The sequence below is a fragment of the Panthera onca genome, chromosome X (genome assembly GCF_046562875.1).
Source record: "Panthera onca isolate mPanOnc1 chromosome X, mPanOnc1 haplotype 2, whole genome shotgun sequence".
Classification (NCBI taxonomy): Eukaryota; Metazoa; Chordata; class Mammalia; order Carnivora; family Felidae; genus Panthera; species Panthera onca.
Genome location: NC_138357.1, coordinates 116,916,777 through 116,935,950, shown reverse-complemented (window position 1 = coordinate 116,935,950; position 19,174 = coordinate 116,916,777). Strand labels below are relative to the sequence as shown.

The window sequence follows — 19,174 nt, the reverse complement described above, 5'->3', positions numbered from 1 at the left end:
TCAAGTAGATCTTAAATATTCTCACTACAAATAACAATAGTAGTTATGTGAGGTGATGGATGTGCTAACTGACCTCATTGTGGTAATCATTTCACAATATGTGTGTGTATGTACAGCTTAAACTTACACTATGTGACATATTAATTCTGTCTCAATAAAGCTGAAGATACTTTACGTTCAGTTTTTCACACTGTTTGAAGTCTACTATAGCACATCTCAAGTTGGACAAGGCACATTTCAAATGCTCTATAGCCCCATGTGGTTATTAGACAGTGAAGCTCTACAAGGTCAAGACTATGCCCACCCCTTCAGCCTCCTCAGACTATAGACATATTTAACCTTCAGGTGCCCAAAGCTGCCATTCTCTTTTTCCCAGTTCTTTATACATGTTGAGTTTTCATACAACAAAACATTTGAAAGAAAACACATAACCAACTTTTTAAATGGGCAAAAGATCTGAATGACATTTCACCAAAGGAGATAATACAAATGGCCAACAAGCATTTGCAAAATATTCAACAGCTTTAGTTGTTAGGAACATGTAAACCAAAACCAAAATGAGATACTTGATACCACTTCACACCCACTAGAATGGTTATCATTAAAAAGACCGACAATAACAAGTGTAGGCAAGAGCATGAAGAAAACTGGGACTCTCGTATATTGCTGGTAGGATTGTAAAATGGTGCATGAATGGCACCCAGTCTCACCAATTCTATATGTTGGCCCATACGGTAGTTAGAATTAGCCCTGCAGGCTTCACCATGGCTTTGATACCTTACTATGTTCTCATACTTAGCTGTGTTGTCCTAATGAGGTCATACTAACTTCACCGGAAAGCCCCTGAAATAAATACTGGCTCCAAGTCTTGCCCACTCAGCAGGCACGGTTTCCAGAGTGGTGAGATATTACAGGGAGGTAAGGAAAGCACCAGATTTTAAGTCAGCGGCCCTGGGCCTGAGCCCAACTCCACCAATCACTTAGCTGTGTGAACTCACCAAGCTGCTGTACCATTCTAGGAGGCAGCTTCTGCTTCGGCAAAAGCAGGTTTAATAACAACTGCCCGTTTGAACTTACCAAGCAGCCCTGCACATCAAGAGAGGCAGCATATAAGAATGTGCTCTGTAGTTAAAAATGTTCCAGGAGTCCAGAGTTGCTAATCATTGCCTTCCTTGCTATTTTTCTTCTGTACTTTGCCCTACCGTTTCAGCTGGTCCATTGGGATCTGCAAATTATCCCCCAGTTGCTATAGGACAAGGAACTACCAGATCCCCTTCAATCCAACTGGAGAAATGTACATCGAGTAAAGTCTATATAAAGGGGCACCACCTGGTTAAGTACTTGATACAATTATTCTGAGTGTCTTACATGACCTTTTTCCAACTGCTGATCACATAGTGGCTTGATTTAAAATAAAGTGTGTTGGGGCGCCTGGGTGGCTCAGTCGGTGGCGTGTCTGACTTTGGCTCAGGTCATGATCTCACAGTTCATGAATTCGAGCCCCGCATCGGGCTCTGGGCTGACTGCTCAGAGGCTGGAGCCTGCTTCAGATTCTGTGTCTCCCTCCGTCTGCCCCTCTGTTGCTTGCACTCTGTCTCTCACATTGTCTCAAAAATAAATAAACATTAAAAAAAATAATAAACTAAAAAATAAATAAATAGTGTTATTGCTGAAGTTGGCACAAAATCTGAGGGATGACATTTGTTCTCTTCTTTAAAGTTTTCCTGTATTTTTTTTCAATTTTCCACCAAAAACACATACATTGCTATTTAGGGGAAAGTGTTGTTTAAAAAAGATAAAGAAAAAAGAAAAAACTTTAATGCTGATTCTATTTTAGACCAACTATATATAGCTAAAACTTTCAAAACACTTTGTAAGTAGTAGATTTTGTTAAAAGAACTTTGTGTATATGTGTGGGTGTGTGTGTGTGTGTGCGTATATATATATATATATATATATTTTTTTTTTTTTTTTTAAGTTTATTTTGAGAGAGAGAAAGAGAGAGCGCGCACACACGTGTGCTGGGGAGGGGCAGAAAGAGAGGGAGAGAAAATCCCAAGCAGGCTACACACTATCAGCAGTGTGCCCGACACGGGGCTCAGACTTACAAACCGTGAGATCATGACCTGAGCTGAAACCAAGAGTCAGATGCTTAACCAACTGAGCCACCCAGGTACCCCAAGAACTTTGTATATATTAATCACCTCAACAACTCTATGAGGTAGGTATTTTTTTATTTTATTCCTTTTTATAGATGAGGACATAGAGACCCAAAGATTAAGCGTCTACCCAGCATCACACAACTAGTAAGTAATGGAGCTGGGATTTCAACTATTAAAAAGAAAACCACAGGCCCCAAATGGAGTCACTTAGGCCAAGTCACCAAACCAGGGCTTAATACCTAACCTAATTGCAGTTCCAACCTCCGAGAGAAACGTAGTCTTAACAGGTTAGTCAGGAATTTTTTGATCAGCACAAATGAGGTAATCTGTTACATGTGCTCTCTCCATTCTGCGTCCCCCCCCCCCCCCCAGCCTCCACCAAGGAAGATGAGGAACTCCATCCAATAAGACCCAATCCCCTTCCCCCTAAGGGAAAGTGACTTTGTCTGGAACAATCCTTTCTTTTCTTTTGCTAACAACTTCCTTGCCCCATCATCATTCCTATAAAAGCCTTCCATTTTGTACAACTCCTTGCAGTCCCCCTCCATCTAGCATCCCTGTTGCTATCTGATTCATGAATAATTTAATTAAGCCAATCAGATCTTCAAATTTACTCAGCTGAATTTTTTTTTTTTTGAATTTTTGTTTTTTAACAGAACCCAAGTACCTCAGTGTCAGAGTTCATGCTTTTAACTTATTTTAACTAGTGACTAGTATTATCATCTACCATGGCTCTGAGGGTCCAACTACATAAGCAGCCTCCCTTGGGGAAAAAATCAGTGGTCTGTTATACTGTGGGATCCCAAAAGCGAGAACTATGTTATCTGTTTCTGTACCTGTTAGCTTTATGCCATGTAACAAACGAGTCTGAAACTTAAGTACCTAAAAACTACAACCATCAATTTCACTCACAGTTTTGTGCACTGGCATCTGAGCTGGGCTTTCTTTTGCTGGTCTTCTGCTGTGCTTAGCTGAGTCACGTCAGTTAGCTGCTGGTCTGCAAGGCATCTCTGCTTCCACACATTGGCTGTCAGCTGGGACAACAAGAGCCGCTAAGCCACTGGGCCTTCTTCACATGGCAGCAGTGGCAGAGTCCCAAGAGCCTGAAGAGCAGATAAGCCCCAGGGAACAATAGCTTTTCAGGTCTCTACTTGTATTACATTTGCTACTGACCCAAAGCAAAAGCAAATCACATGGCCAAGCCCAGAATCAGTTTGGGAAGAGACTACCCAAAGACATGATACAGAGGGTAAATAATTGGTGACCATTTATGCAATCTACCAAGATCTCCACAACCAAACACAGAACCTAATAAATAGTAGGCACAAAATAAATGTTTATTGAACTGAACGCTATTTCTCCTGCATGAAAAAGATCAAGGTAAGGCCAACAGTCTCTTCCGTCTCTGCACTAAGGACACCACATCAAACGGATGGAAGAGTCTGACTGACCCCTCTTCACAGAGGAACACCTCACTGTGGGTGATGGGGCCTATCACTGGACAGTCACCTGCTAACACAAGGTCTTCTCAGCTCTTAGGGTGAGGAGTGTGTTCTTCTCGGTGGCTGCTTCCCAAGCTCTTAGAATGCAGGACTTGCTCCTATCAGTGATTTCCTCAAGCTTCTCAAGGGGACCCCTTCTGCTCCCACAGCCTCTGTGGAGTTCCCTGTGGGACACCTCTATAAACCTGCTCCAATTTGCATCCCTGGTCGCCCTCTAGTGGCTCCTTAAGGTTGTTCAGCCATTTTAAGAAAAGTGTTCAAAACCATTCTACAACTGTACCAAGAAGAAATAGTTGTGTGTGCTTTAGGTCAATCGTTTTCAACAGGGGGTGCTATTTTCGCTTAGGGAACATTCAGCAGTGTCTGTAGAGATTTTTGGTTGTCACAACTGGAAGAAAGGTGCTATCGTCTAACGGATAGAGACCAGGGATGCTGCTAAACATCCTACAATGCACAGGACAGCCCCACCACACAGAATTATCTTGTTCAAAATGCCAGTAGTGCCACGGTTGAGAAACTGCCTTAACATTCAGAGTGAGCCTTCGTCCATCCGAAGAATGCACCCACTGCCCCACTCAGGGTTATTACATAACTGGGTGGATCACTCCCTCAGAAGAATCAACCTTTAGGCAACAATCCTAAATACTCTCTGTGCAACTGAAATCTCAGGAACTGTTTCTGTGGCATCCTAGAATTCCACAGGTTAGACAGATAAACTAAGTCCTAAATGGGAACTCAGTTACATGCAAGATGATCTTATTGTCTCTTTCCATTACGTATGCTCAGTCCTGCTGAAGCTGAGAGCAATTTTCTCAGAAAAGAGGAGTGCTTAAAGGTTTTTATTGTAAGCCGGTTAATAGCCTCAGGGAATAAAAATGGCTTCCAACGGAGAACTGCATTGTGGGACTTCTCTGTGAACCATGCAAACCCTTTGATAAAGTGCGCATTAGTTGCAAGGAATAAATGACAGGCATTCAGTTTTAACAAAATGACACTTGCTTCATGGAGGAAGAGGATTTCTTACTGTCAGAAAGAACACCAAGTACGGAGGGAAAGAAAGCTACACCGACATTGATTGCTATGGCAGCTCCATGTACAAAAGCAACAAGAAATGAAAGTCTTGATTCTAGTCACCCATCCTACCATGGAGTTTTAACAGTGCTAATTAGAAGAGAGTAGCTGACATTTCCCTACCATGAAAGATAAACTAAAATATACCCAAGAAACTCACTTCTGAAAACTTCTCAGAAGAATTCAATAGTAAAGGTGCTTTTTATTAACCCTGAACTTTATTCCTTACTTGTTCCCTTTCTTATGATCCTTTATGCTAGTAGCTAGGAACATCCTCCTCATTCAAGAGTGACACACGGAGAGCAAGAAGGAAGCGAAAGGTCCGTGGGTCCAGCTGTTCAATGCTTTACTTTGAAACCCTTCCTCCACTTCTTCCCAGATTCAGAGGCTTCTGAACACTTTCCTCTCCCTGCCCTCTGTCCCCATCTCCTCTCTTCTTCCTCCTCATCTCCTTAGCCCTGCCATGTCTCCATACCACGTCCGGAATGCCAGTGTTAAGGGGACAGGTGCATCACTCCCTCCAGACCCACCTGGGTTTGCTGTGTGCCACAAAATCAATTTAGAACCAAAGGCCCTCTACTAAAGGTCATTCTCCTCACGCAAGGCCATCCAGAGAAGAGCTAGCCCCTTGCAGTACGAACCCAGTTTCCTATGTGGACTTCGTCCTCCAGCCTCCTCTAAGCCAACTGCTCCCCATGACTGCCTAGATTCCTCTAAGGAAGCTAACAAGTGTGCCCAGGACCGGGCCTTGGCAGAGGAGTTTCTCAAGAGAAGTCTCCCCATTTGGTTCCTGATTGGGATTCTGCCACTACTGGTTCTTATTCCAGAGGCTTCTAACTTCAGAGAAGAAACTTTAAGAAACCATGAGACTGGGTTCTCTATCCATACTGAGAGCCACCTTTGGCTGAACTTCATTCATTTCCATTCTGCCACAGTAGAGTCATAATCTCTGTGTCAAGTGGTAGCTATGGAGCATAAAGGACAGAGACAGCTAACATGCTGGGACAAAAGCGTGGCCCAAATGTACACTGAAAAAAAACATAAGCTTTTAAGTCATAAGGATCTTTATGAAGTGCATGTTCTGTACCAGACACTGCACTGAGAACTTTATACACATTTTCTCGCAGGCTAGCTGTGAGACTTTGGGCAAGGTGGTTAACTTCTCTGTTTCTGTTTCCTTTGCCAGATACAAATAGCTACTTTACAGAGCTATTTTAAGGATTAGTTGAAATAACATGTGGAAAGTTCTTGGCACATGGTAGCTGTCCTAGTCAGCTTGGGCTGCCATAACAAAATACCATAGACTGGATGGCTTAAACAACAGAAATTTACTTTCTCGCAGTTCTGAGGACCGGGAAGACCACGATCACAGGGCCAGCTGATTTACTTCCTGGTAAGAGCTTTCTCACTTGAGTTACAGATAGTCAACTCCTCAATATGTCCTCACATGGCCTTTCTTCAGCATGTGCACAGGAAAGGAGAGACCTCCTTCTCCAAACACTGTCACATTGGGGGTCAAGGCTTCAACATTGGGGAGACACAAACATTCAGTCCATAATTTAGGCATTACGTACGCAGTAGCTATTATTACTATTACAATTATTATTTATATTATATTATTAACAAGACAGGTATCAACACTCAGAAAACAGCTACAATGGCATGGCTTAGTCTAAAACAAAAGAACTCTCGCTCTGACTTGAGCATCCACTGACCTGAATTGACATTGGCAGAAAGTAAAGCGTCGGACTCTTGGTGCCCCTTCTGAGACTCCCACCACTGAAGCAGCACTGAGCTATCTCACCTTCCTGTGCCTTGAGGCCTCTGGCGAAAACTGGTCTGCCATTACTGGTTGAGCACAAACGATCTGGGCAGGCTGCTAACCAGGATCCTCATGACCATCCACAGGGCATCCTCTGTGTCCTACACCACATCTAAAGTGTGACAGTCCTTGGAGCTCCACTCTCTTCCAGTTGTGAGACTTGCAATCTTGGTTGCTCTTCCTGATCCCAAGGATCCACAGCACCCAGGATCAAGATATTCCCTTCTTCAAACTGCTACGCGGATGTCTCTACCTTCTCCTGTTCTCTGATGATCCAACCAAGGTATAGGTAGTCTTCAGGGCAGCCTTCGCACCTCCCAGAAAATTCTTCCTTTTCCATCCTGGAAAGGGTGATAAGTATGTTTATTTCTACCCTGAAGAACAGCAACTTCAAGTAAATAAGTCAAAAATAAATTTGTCAGGGGGCACCTGGGTGGCTCAGTCGGTTAAGCGTCCGACTTCGGCTCAGGTCATGATCTCGCAGTTCGTGAGTTCGAGCCCCGCGTCAGGCTCTGTGCTGACAGCTCAGAGCCTGGAGCCTGTTTCAGATTCTGTGTCTCCCTCTCTCTGTGTCTCCCATTCATGCTCTGTCTCTCTCTGTCTCAAAAATAAACATTAAAAAAAAATAATAAATTTGTCAGTCATTTTCTCCATGACTTTCAAAAAATATTTGCTGATAGAGAGATAAGAGGATACAAAATTTCAAGAAATTCAGTTAAAGGGGAACAAACATCCTCATTTTTTTTCATGGAATATGGAATACAGTCTTTCATGGAATATCGACCTCATAGGTTCTTAGAGACCATTTAATCTATACTTCCAGATGAAATGTTAAATTCTCTCTGTCAACTACACTTTTTGTCTCATCAAATGCCAGGAAAATATCTGATAAAAAGAACATCAAGCTGGATCTCAAGAGACCTGGGTTCTGAACCAAACTCAGTCTCTAATAGGGGTTTCAGCTTCCTCGTCTCTACCCTTAACATTCTGCAATGCTTCAAGAAACAAGATCCTGGACTCCATAAGTGGTTACAACATCTAAACATTGTCTTCTGTTGTAGAGGGGGCCCCCTTTCCGAATGTCCACTGTACTTCAAAGAGCAGCGAGAACCATCACTAACCATTCACTCCAGCAAACACTGATAGCATACCAATACAATTCCTGATGGATTCAAATATTTCAAAAGTCCTTGAGCATCTGTTCATTTGTGTCCTTATACAAGCTTATGATATATGCTCCTTTTATTTAGCACTACATTTTTAGGCATTCATCTTCTGCTCTTGAAACACAGTGAAAAAGGGATAAAATTTCAATATATGTAGACTGAAGCTTGCTTTCTTTGAAGGCAAATATCACCCCCAGCTTTATCACTCAAACATGATATTATAATCTTCAGGCTGAAAAGTGAAAACGAGACACAAAGGTGGAGGCTTTCTCTGTGGTTGAAACATCACTCCTGCATTCAGATATAACAAAGTAGAACACAGGACCTGGCATAAACCCTACGATACCCCTCATGTGGCACACAAGAATCCAGGAAGCAGATGGTGTGGTACTCCAGGCTCCGCTTTTTCTTATGTGGAAAAGTGGATCAAACTGTGGGCTTCAAAGGAAGTTGCAAAAATAAAACTACATTCACATCAGAAGTATTTATTGATGGGACACCTGGGTGGCTCAGTTGGTGAAGTGTCTGACTTCGGCTCAGGTCATAAACTCATGGTTTGTGCGTTCGAGCCCCACATCAGGCTCTGTGCTGACAGCTCGGAGCCTGGAGCCTGCTTCGGATTCTGTGTCAACTTCTCTCTCTGCCCCTCCCCCACTTGTGCCCTGTCTCTCTCTGTCTCTCAAAAATAAATAAATGTCAAAAAAAAAAATTTTTTTTTAAAAAGAAGTGTTTATTGGGCTAGCCTGTGCCCCCGCCTTGTGCTAGCTCAAACGAAGCAGAAGGGCAAGAAAGTCCCTGTGCCCACCCTCATAGATCACAGCCTCTGTCCACTCACCACAAGTAGGACTGAGTAAATCTTTTCAGACACCATGAAGGATCCATTTGCACCATGAAAATGTTACTGGTTGTCTTCTGAGGAGGTGAAGGAGGAAGTTACATTGCACAGCACACATGTCTCAAAAAATTTCCTATAGATCTCTCTCCCCAAGTCTCTTCTCTGAGCTGTGCAATTCCCTTTTTCCTCCATCTCAGACACCACCATCCTCTCCACTTACGTGGAACATTTTAGCCTTTTCCTGGCTTCTCACCTTCAGTCTTGTGTATCCCCACCCAAGAGTGAGGTTGTAAGCTTCCTGAAGTCAAGAATTGTGTTTCATACTTCCATAGCACAACAAAAAACACTTTCATTTTTAAAATTTTCCATTCAGGGCACCTGGGTGGCTCAGTCAGTTAGACGTCCAATTCCTGATTTGGGCTCAGATCATGACCTCATGGTTCCTGAGATTAAGCCCCCATGTTGGGCTCTGTACACAGAGCCTACTTAGGATTCTCTCTCTCCCTCTCTCTCTCTCTGCCCCTCCCCTGCTCACACACGTGTACTCGCTCTCTTGCTCTCTCTCAAAATAAATTTAAAAACTTTAAAATATATTAAAAAAATTAAAATAAAATAAATAAATAAATCTCTATTCTTTCCCCAGCAGCAGGCTGGGGATAAGCAGTTATGGAGAGCTGGAGATACCCCTGAATGCCTTATCCTCAGTAAAATGACTTTTCCATGCATGAGGAATACTGTTGACTGGGAATACACAAGACTGGAGAAAGAAGCCAGGACAGGAGGAGAAAGGAAAGAAATGAAGAAAGGGGAGTAGCCTGGAGGGATAGGTGGGGTGGGTGGTGATGTTGGGGCTAAAACCAGAGAGTTTAATGGCTGCGAGGACTTAGCAAGAGATACTACAGAGATTCTTTGAGAGACATGAGTGTGTTGTACGATATGCATCAGTACCTAGCATAGAGTGCAGGCTTTACATGCAATGAAGGAGTAATGACAGCAGAAGTAATGACAATTGCCCAAGCGTGAATGGTGAAGGCCTCCATAAGGGTGACAGAAGAGAATATTCTGAAATACGATGTCAAAATTTTATGTCTTTTTTAACATGACTGAATAACAATTTGTAAACGTCCCCCACCCTAAAACCACTTTCTCCCCTCCCTCCAAATATCCTTTGCATCGTTCAAGGCTCAGATCAATTTCCATTCCCTCCATGAGGCCTCCTCAAACGTTCTGGCCATCAACTCTTCCCTTCTCTCAACTTATAGATATAATTCGTATTGTTGAGCTGCTGTCTTTGAATCCTGCCATCTATCCAATATGTTATTATGGAAGTAATCCTTAACCACAGCTTTCATCACATCACATCTTTACAAAAAAATTTACTGGCTTCTCTCTGGCAACAGGACTTTTTAAAAATTGAAGGAAATCAGTCCTTTATGACCAGGAAAAATTTATTCTACAGGTATCAGCTTAGTACCTCTCTCATACAAGCATTTTCCCAGAGCCTGAGTGAATACAGCAATCTGTCATATTCCATTCCTTTCTCATACTATTTCACAATTTAGATCCTGTCCTGCTCATCTACATGCCAAATCAATACAGCTTCTGAAAATCCAGAACCACAATGTACAAAACTTAAGGCAATATACTAATGTATTTCAAAGCCTAGCATGGCCTAACAATCAAAGATTTACTCACTGCATCTTCCACAGAAATATGTAAATGTTATTAAAAGGATTCTAAATACCCCCTTTGGAAGGAATCATTCTAAAACTTTCATTGTTGGACCACTGTAACTGCTATTTAAATATTTCCAATCCAGGGATGCCTGGGTGTTCAGACGGTTAAGTGACAGACTCTGGATTTCAGCTCAGGTCATGATCTCATGGTTTGTGAGATGAAGCCCCGCATGGGGCCCTGTGCTGACATTGTGAAGCCTGCTTGGGAATCTCTCTCTGCCCCCCTCTCTCTCTGCCCCTCCCCTACTCTCTCGCTCTTAAAAAAAAAAAAAAAAAAAAAAAAAATCCCAGTCCAGTCACACTGTCCCCACTACATGGTTTTCCTGAAAGTTTATCCTAACTTTGAGAATGTTCAAGAGTCTGGAACCAAAATTTCAACTGATTAAAGCAACGTTTTCATCCCTGGCTGTGCGTCAGAATCCTTAGTGCTCCCTCCAGGCCATTAATTCAGAATCTCCAGAGATGGGCCTGGACATCGGTATCAGATTCTCATGTGTGACCAGTGTTGGGAGCCACTGTATTAGAGGAGTTACCTGCTGCTATCTTAGTAGAAGTGGGGGGGGGGGGTGCATATCTAGGTCTGACAGAGGGAGTTCATAAGCCCTATAAGCACACCAATTCCTGAGAGGGCTGGCAAGAGCCAAAAAGGATGCCAGCTTTGGATAACCTGGGCACCATGCAGAAATGAGGCAGAGCACATCCAAGAGGGGGAGGGCACCCCAGCCACACACACTGCCTCCTTGAGGAACCTGCCATGTTTCTAAAGTGAGCTAGACACACAGAATTGTTCTGATATCAAGAGACTCATGTAGCAGTAAGAAGAATTGGTTAAACTTTCCTACAACACTCTCTTGCTTCTAGAGAAAAATCTATATGATCTGTAATTCTGCAGGGAAGTCCTATGTCCTCTGATCTCATTTAAACCACCATTAAATTACTTCTTCTCAACTGACATTAAAAACAGTAAAGATGGGGACATCCAGCTGGCTCAGTGAGTAGAGCATGTGACTCTTGATCTTGGGGTCATGAGTTCAAGCCCCACATCGGGTGTGGAGTTTACTTTAAAAAGAAAAACAAAAGCAGTAAAGATGTTGTTGAATGGCTATGTATTGACATTGATTTTTATATCAACCACTCCTGTCTTTGGGGCCAAGCTCCCAGACTAAATTTTCAGGAAGACTCTGGGTAAAGTTCAGTGAACAAATATGACCTCAAATGGTACAACTGAAACTGTTCATCAGGCTTGCTTTAGCTTGATACCACAGATGACACAGTAAGCCAGAGGCCAGTCATGACTCAGCTCTGATAATTAAAATCAATTACAACCTTCAGATAAGATTATCTTTCAATCCTGCTACGGTAAATGCTCTTTTTTACATTTATATCATTTTTACAGCTTCTAGATATTTCCAAAATGTGAATTCAGTTGTTGACAAAGTATTAACAGAGCCTTTACATTCTTGAGGGAAGTGAATCCTCAAATTGACAAATATTACACGGACAAAAAATTGTGTTTCCTCCGTTACATAAAATAAAAAGTAACTGTGCAATGTAAGTAAGCTTCCTAGGCTCCATGCCTAAGAGAGAAAAGCAAAACCTGTTGCCCTCCTTGTCCTTAAAATTCAGGGTCACAAGACCCTCAATCTTATTTCTCTCCTGCTCCCCCCAACCACCCAAACCATGTCCCCCACACACCCTCATGCCAGCCTGTCCTCCCCCTCAGCCTGGAGTCCAGCCTGGAGCTGAGCCTGCCTTCCATGTTGTCCCTAGGCTCCAGACCTCAAATGTAACTCCAGCCTCCCAAAATGGTGAATGTTTTTCTTAGGAGATGTGCTTTGGACATCCGACATAGGTGTGAGCCATGCCCCATCAGACCACTCTGTCACCTCTACTCTCTCACTGTGCTCATTCTCTTGCCCACCAGCCTCCCAGCAAATGATATATACAGGTGTGTATGTGTATGTGCATCAGTGTGATAAGTGAAAGAAAATAGAGGATCTTTTCCTCCTCCACCCCTCACAGCCTCCCTATCTCTACCCACTCCTAGTTTATGGTTGTGACAAAGAGCTAAAAAGAACAAGCATATGAGCACAAATGAAACAGGACACCTCACTCCAGTACCATGTATCAACCAACCAGCCATCGATCTTTGAGACCTCAAGATGCAAAGACACATATTTCAAATTCTTACACCCCCAGACACTAGGGTGTCATTTTTCCATTGTATGGAATGTGTAGGGTGGCATATGCATGAAGAGTCCCAGAAACCTCAGCATTACAGGTCACACTGTAAGCTTCTGATAGCATCACCTTGAAAGTGAGTGCCGGGATTAGGGGGGTGGCAGGAAAAGGAAGGATGACTCCAAAGAGAAGGAAGTAAGGTCCTTTCCTAGACTCACAGAACTTCGAAGTTGAAGGTTCTTATTTGAGTTTCGTGGCTTCACAATGACCTGAAATAAGTGGTTATCCAACCTGTAAGTAATGCCTCCTGAAGCTGCCCATTCTATTTTCTGACTGCTAATAACCAGACACATTAAAATAAATCTTGACTGTAAGCTCCACAGAGCACAGATCTTAGCCTGTGCTGGGTTCGTTGATATGTTCGTTGATATGGGTACCCAAATAGTGCCTGGCACAGAGCAGTCAGTCATAAAATAGTTGTTAAATGAAAGAGTGTCTCCCAGTGGCTTCCCATGATTCTATTTCTACCCTGGAAAATCCAAAAGAAGAAGGCACCTGGGTGGCTCAGTAGGTTAGGCATCCGGCTCTTCATTTCAGCTCAGGTAGTAATCACTGACAGCATGGAGCCTGCTTGGGATTCTCTCTCTCCCTCTCTCTCTCGGCCCCTCCCCCTCCCTCAAAAGAAATAAACTTTTTTAAGAAAGAAAAGAAAATCCAGGGGCGCCTGGGTGGCTCAGTTGGTTAAGCGGCCGACTTCGGCTCAGGTCATGATCTCGAGGTCCGTGAGTTCAAGTCCCGCGTCGGGCTCTGTGCTGACAGCTCAGAGCCTGGAGCCTGTTTCAGATTCTGTGTCTCCCTCTCTCTGACCCTCCCCCATTCACGCTGTGTCTCTCTCTGTCTCAAAAATAAATAAACGTTAAAAAAAAAAAAATTTAAAAAAAAAAAAAAAGAAAGAAAAGAAAATCCAAAAGGCAGCTATTTTTCTTCACTGTAACAGCCCAGCAAATATTTTAAGACAACTATCAACTATCATGTTTGCCCCTTCCCAACCCCCACTGCAAATTTTTTATTTTCCAAGTTTAACATCTCTGTTCATTTACAATCATTTCTTATAGGGTAGGACGCCAATCCCCGCTCCCAACAAGATTTACTAGATGCCTATTGTACAGTCACCACTGGGGAAGGGTGGGGCCCTCAAAGAATTATAAATAATATCTATTCCATCAGAAACTGACTCTGTCATCCACCCCAATTGTTCTAATTTGTCCATCAGGACAATTATAAAAGACTTTGGCAAATGGCTAGCATAAATCCAGATGAACTGCGTCTACTACTTTGTCCCAATAGAGCTATCTGGCTACCTCATCCACCAGGGGAAGGAGGAGAGGAGCAGGAAGAGGAGGAAGAGGAAAAAGAAATGAGGTTAATTTAGCACTACTTCATGACTTCATGCAGTGGTTCTCAACCTTGGCTTCACTTTGGAATCACTTAGGAAGTCTCCATAAAAGACTCCTAGGACCTCATCTGAGAGATTCTGATTTAATTGCTCTGGGGTGTAGGCTGAGCACCAGGACTTTTCAAAGCTTCCTCTGAGTGACTCTAATGTGTAGCCAGGGCTGAGGACCACTATCTATATTCATGCGGACTCCTGAGAATCAACCCATCTCTTTTAATGGGCTCACAATCTTTTTTTTAAGCTCGTTCTAGAATATTGCATCTGGCCTTCCACCTGGTTTTGAAAGTGAAATTTTATTGGAACACAGCCATGTGCATCCATGTACATATCATCTGGTTACTTTCATGCTTCAACAGCAGAGGAGAATACTTGTGATGAAGACCATGTGGCCCTCAAAACCTAAAATATTTACTATCTGGCCCTTTAGAGAAAAAGTCTGCCGACCTCTGGCTTAAAATCAATATCAAGTTCACCAGCCTATAGTTTGGGGAATTCATAGGCTTTCTCTTTTCAAAGATCAAGGCGCTGTTGTTTATTTGTTTGTTCTTAATATTTGGAACTTCCAACCTCTTATTCTCCTGGACCCACTCCTACTATCCATGATTTCTTGAGAGACTGGCAATATCATATATCACAACTCTATAAATATTAGAAGTAATAGATTTTATTATGATGTATGAATGTATATAGTAGAAACTCTTTCAAGGTCGCCTTTGACTGCATTTAATAACTGTCATGTACATGAGAGTATTGACCAGAATGTGTGTGCCTTTTATAAGTGTTTACTTACACTTCCTATCTGAGCATTCCACATACTGTGGTGCAGCCGAGTGTCCTATGCCATTGTCTGAACCCGCAAGCTATTGAAACCTAAGATTATAGTATACATAACACATAATACTTGATATATAATATTTACTGTGTAATATATACCATATGATATCTGACAGGCAAGTTATGTCTGTGAGGCAGGTATCATTGCTGTCACACTCTCTCTCAGGCATTGTGGATTCTGCCTTGCAGGCGTTTCTAAAGCTTATGATCAATGCTCCATGGGAAATGAGCCCTAACATAAATGTGTTTCACTGAAACTTTAGGCATGAAGAATACAAGGGAAGACACTGAGACTTGTAAGAATATCTACCCCACCCGACTTTCTTTAGATTATTCCCATATTGCACAATAATCTGGATTTCTGGTATCATTCAGCATGGTCTTCTGGCAGCGTGGTCTGAGCATTTGTAATTATATATAATTTTTGCATATGTACTCTACCCCAGGTGAATCATCAGAATTAGTGGAATTTTTCTCTATCACCTGCACAGTTAATGTGGGCTTTCTTAGAGCCTTGTTTCCCATTGGACATTGATAAGTCCCAGAAATTGCCACAGCCAGAGAAACTGCATCAGAGCACGGACCTGCTTCAATCACAGACTTGCTCTGGTCCTAACAGCTTGCAAGTTCAGAGGACATGATGCCGAGCCAGGATGCTGGCAGTCCTCAGAAATTAAATGTGTAATCATGCCTCCTGCATGAAAATCACTTTCGTCTCAGTCAATAAGCTTGTAAAGAAAATGGAATCATTAACTGGAATAGTGGAATCTAAAAAAGCATTTTAATGCATTTACTATATGAAATGCTTTCACCACTAGAAAGCCATTTGATTGGGGGCTGGGGGGGGAATTGCTGGGAATTTACAAAGGCTAAATGATCTTTGGAGCTACTCCTAAACCTTTCACTGGTTTGATTCAAATCAGAAGTAATGAAAGGCTGTACGGCATACCCCACCACCAATATACACAATTTATTCATGTATACTTTGACAAGAAGATACAGGAACCCATTTGGATTACCTTAAAGACACAAATATTGAAAATACCCAATGGCACATGCACCTGGTCCTGGAATGGCCAAGAAAATGTCTCTCAGCTCCACTTCAGCTGAACTGCCATCTTATTACTCAGTGCTGGCTAGCCCTGCTTCCTGGTCCCTCAAGTTGTGACAGTCTACACATCACTGCCGATTTCTGGAAATCCACTTCAAATGGCTGCAAAGGGCTATTGTACTTTTAGTGTTGAGTGCGTGGTTTTTATGATCGAATTCTTTTCAAAAGCACTCTATCTGTGGCGGGTTTGTGCTTTATTTCTCTCAGACAGAATGTTTAATTAACCGGAAGACCTCAGTTTCACATGTAGTGGTACACAGTTGAGTACATCAAGTCACAGAGAAATAATTGTTCTGAATCCACCCCTGAGCGGGGAAAATCATACTTTGTTCTTTCCCCTATCAGAATGTTCCACATCCCAGTAGAGAGGGGATTTGACCTCAACCCACAACCTCTGAGCAGGGAAGATCGCATTCTGTTTTTTTCTCCCTCTCAGTGTCCCACATCTCAGGTAAAAAATGGTAAAGGTGGGATCTGACACCGGCCAGACTGGCTGTAAAGCCCACGTTATCTGCACTTCACGATAAGACGTTAGATTATGCTTTAAATGCAGTACGAAGGCTGCTTGCTCATTAAAATAAGGCTGGGGTAAATATTTTAATAAAGCAATTTGTCACCTGATACTCTCTGTTGGTCAAATTCAAAGTTAACACAGTCGTTATATGACCCAGCAATGCTACTCCCGGGTCGAATTCATTTCAAAAAATGTGAAAACATATGTTCACACAAAAACTTGTACGTGAATGCTCACCGCAGCATTATTCACAACAGCCAAACAATGGAAACAGCCCAAATGCCCATCACCGATAAGTGGATAAACAAAATGTGGCATTTCCACACAATGGAATATTATTCAGCCATAAAAAGGAATGACATTCTGACACCTGCTACAACATGGATGAACTCTGAAAATACCACACTGAGTGAAAGGAGACTCACACAAAATCCACATACATATGACTATATTTATATGAAATTTCCATAAGAGGTGAATCTATAGAGACAAAAGGGAGGTTAGTGGCTGTCGACAGCTGGGGAGATGAGAGTGGGAAATTGGGAGTGACCGCTAACAGGTACAGAGTTTCTTTTGGGTGTGATAAAATCTTCTGGATTAGACTGTGGTGATAGTTGCATAACCCTGTGAATATTCTAAAAACCACTGAATCATAAACTTTGAAACTCTGAATTTTATGGTATGTGAATTATATCTCAAATTTTAAAAAGAAATGAAGGAAATAAGGGAGGGAGAGAGAAAGAGAATGAAGAAGGGAAGGAGGGAGGGAGGGAAAAGGAAGGGAGAAAGGAAACCCAGCACTAAGAGAGAGGACTCAGGTACCTGGGTGGCTCAGTTGGTTAAGTGTCTGACTTCTGCTCATGTCATGATCTCGCGATTTGTGAGTTCAAGCCCCACATCAGGCTCTGTGCTGACAACTCAGAGCCTGGAGCCTACTTGGATTTTGTGTCTCCTCTCTCTCTCTCTGCACCTCCTCTGCTCGTGCTCTGTCTCCCTCTCTCAACAATAAATGTTAAAAAAAAATTTTTTTAATTAAAAAAAAAAAAAAAAGGAGAGAGAGAGAAGACTCCAGGAAGAAACAAACTTGGAATGGAGGGGGAGAGAGGGCTCCCCGGGGTTGGCATTCAGCCCTCACTGGGGAAGGTGGAGCTGGGGAGCACTCGATAGCAGAGAAGTTTGTCCGATTGCCCTGGGCCAGAAACAAGCCAAGAGCCATGACTGGGAGCTACAGGCCAGGGCTGGCAACCTGGAAATCCCCCTATTGGGAGCCAGCAGGGGAAGGTGGTGGGAAGGAAAATGCCCCTCCGGTGCCGATGAAATTCACCGGGAAGCTGCCCTTAGAGGTACTGTTGAATTTGCTGGGAAGCTGGCAAGGGTATTGGCCAGACTCTACAGAAAGCCACAAGGGTGCCACCCAGGGCGGGGGGCTGTTGAACTCACAGGGAAGCCAGCCAGGGCACCTAAGAAAGGTGTTGTTTCTGGGCCCACCCAGCAAGGGCACCTGCAAAAGTTGCCATGAAACTGCCTGCAGGGGTGCTACTGAAACGCACTGGGGGGAGCTTCACCAGCCCAATGCCACAGGAGGAAGAAGTGAAACACACCGAAAGCAGGAAAAGAAGCCCCTTCCTCCTCCAGAGTTTCTCCAGCACCCTCGACCTATTAAACATAACCTTGCGCTGGCTGGCAATGGAAAACCATTCCAGTATCACAATCAGGGCCACAAAGAGCATATTTGAGCTGAAAGACAAGAAATTGATAATGGACACAGATACTAACAGCTGTTCTTCAAATAAAAAGTTTGTGCTCACATAAAGTTTGGAAAACACTACTTAACATACCACCCTCATAATGCACATTAGTGCTTTAGCGGCTAAGACATCCCTTGGGAAAGAATCCCACTGACTCTGCTCACAGTAGCATTTCTTACTTGATCACAAAACTCTGTTTCTTCTTCTGATGAGCACCCCACAGAACACTCCCTGGGAAACTGCTCCGAGCACAGTGTGGTGAGACTGGCATACAATAAACACAAGAGAGAAGCAATGGTGTTGGACAGCAGCTTGTGTGCCTTCACTGAGTCACATGGAGCCCGTCTGCTGTTTAAGGGACTCCTGCGGAACAGAATGCACACAAATGAAGTCATCTGGCTGGGCTCCTTCATGGCATTTCCATCATTTTATTTACTGCACACAAACCATAAGTTCTGCAGACATTGTGGAAATACAGTTTATTTAGGTAACTAAAAATATCCCCTGAATGGCATTTGGCCATTGCTACATTTCTCAACTCCTCCTGTTTGCCCAGTTCTTGCTCTAAATTACCCCTTGATGATACAATGGAAAGAGGATGGAATTTAAAAACCAGAATTGATGGTATTAGGGTCACGGGCCTTAGAATACCATAATCCTGCCTGGCCAATCACTCCATTTTCCCTTTGGGGGGTTCCTGAGTAAACTAGGAGGACAAAAAATAATGGATAAGAATCAAAGCAGTGTTTTATTGGGGAGCCTGGGTGGCTCAGTTGGTTAAGCGTCCAACTTTGGCTCAGGTCGTGATCTCACGGTTCGTAGGTTCGAGCCCCACATCAGGCTCTGTGCTGACGGCTCAGAGCCTGAAGCCTGTTTCAGATTCTGTGTCTCCCTCTCTGTCTGCCCCTCCCCTGCTCCCACTCTGCCTCTCTCTCTCAAAAATTTAAAAAACAAAAAAAAACATAAAAAAAAAACAAAAAAACAAAACAGTGTTTATCATATGTCCACTGAAAAGGGCAGAATCCAGCAAAGGAAA

At 43.0% G+C, this 19,174-nt stretch overlaps 1 long non-coding RNA gene across 1 annotated transcript in view; it reads right to left on the bottom strand.

The window, feature by feature from the left end:
* LOC145713946 (uncharacterized) overlaps positions 1 to 18,489 on the bottom strand; it is a 228,598-nt gene extending 210,109 nt beyond the window's left edge. Inside the window, exons 1-3 of the long non-coding RNA XR_014136738.1 lie at positions 18,318 to 18,489; positions 6,451 to 6,898; positions 3,075 to 3,265 (exon numbers count right to left, since the gene is read on the bottom strand). This is a non-coding gene — a long non-coding RNA (uncharacterized LOC145713946). The remainder of the gene's footprint in view (positions 1 to 3,074; positions 3,266 to 6,450; positions 6,899 to 18,317) is intronic.
* Positions 18,490 to 19,174: the final 685 nt, after the last annotated feature.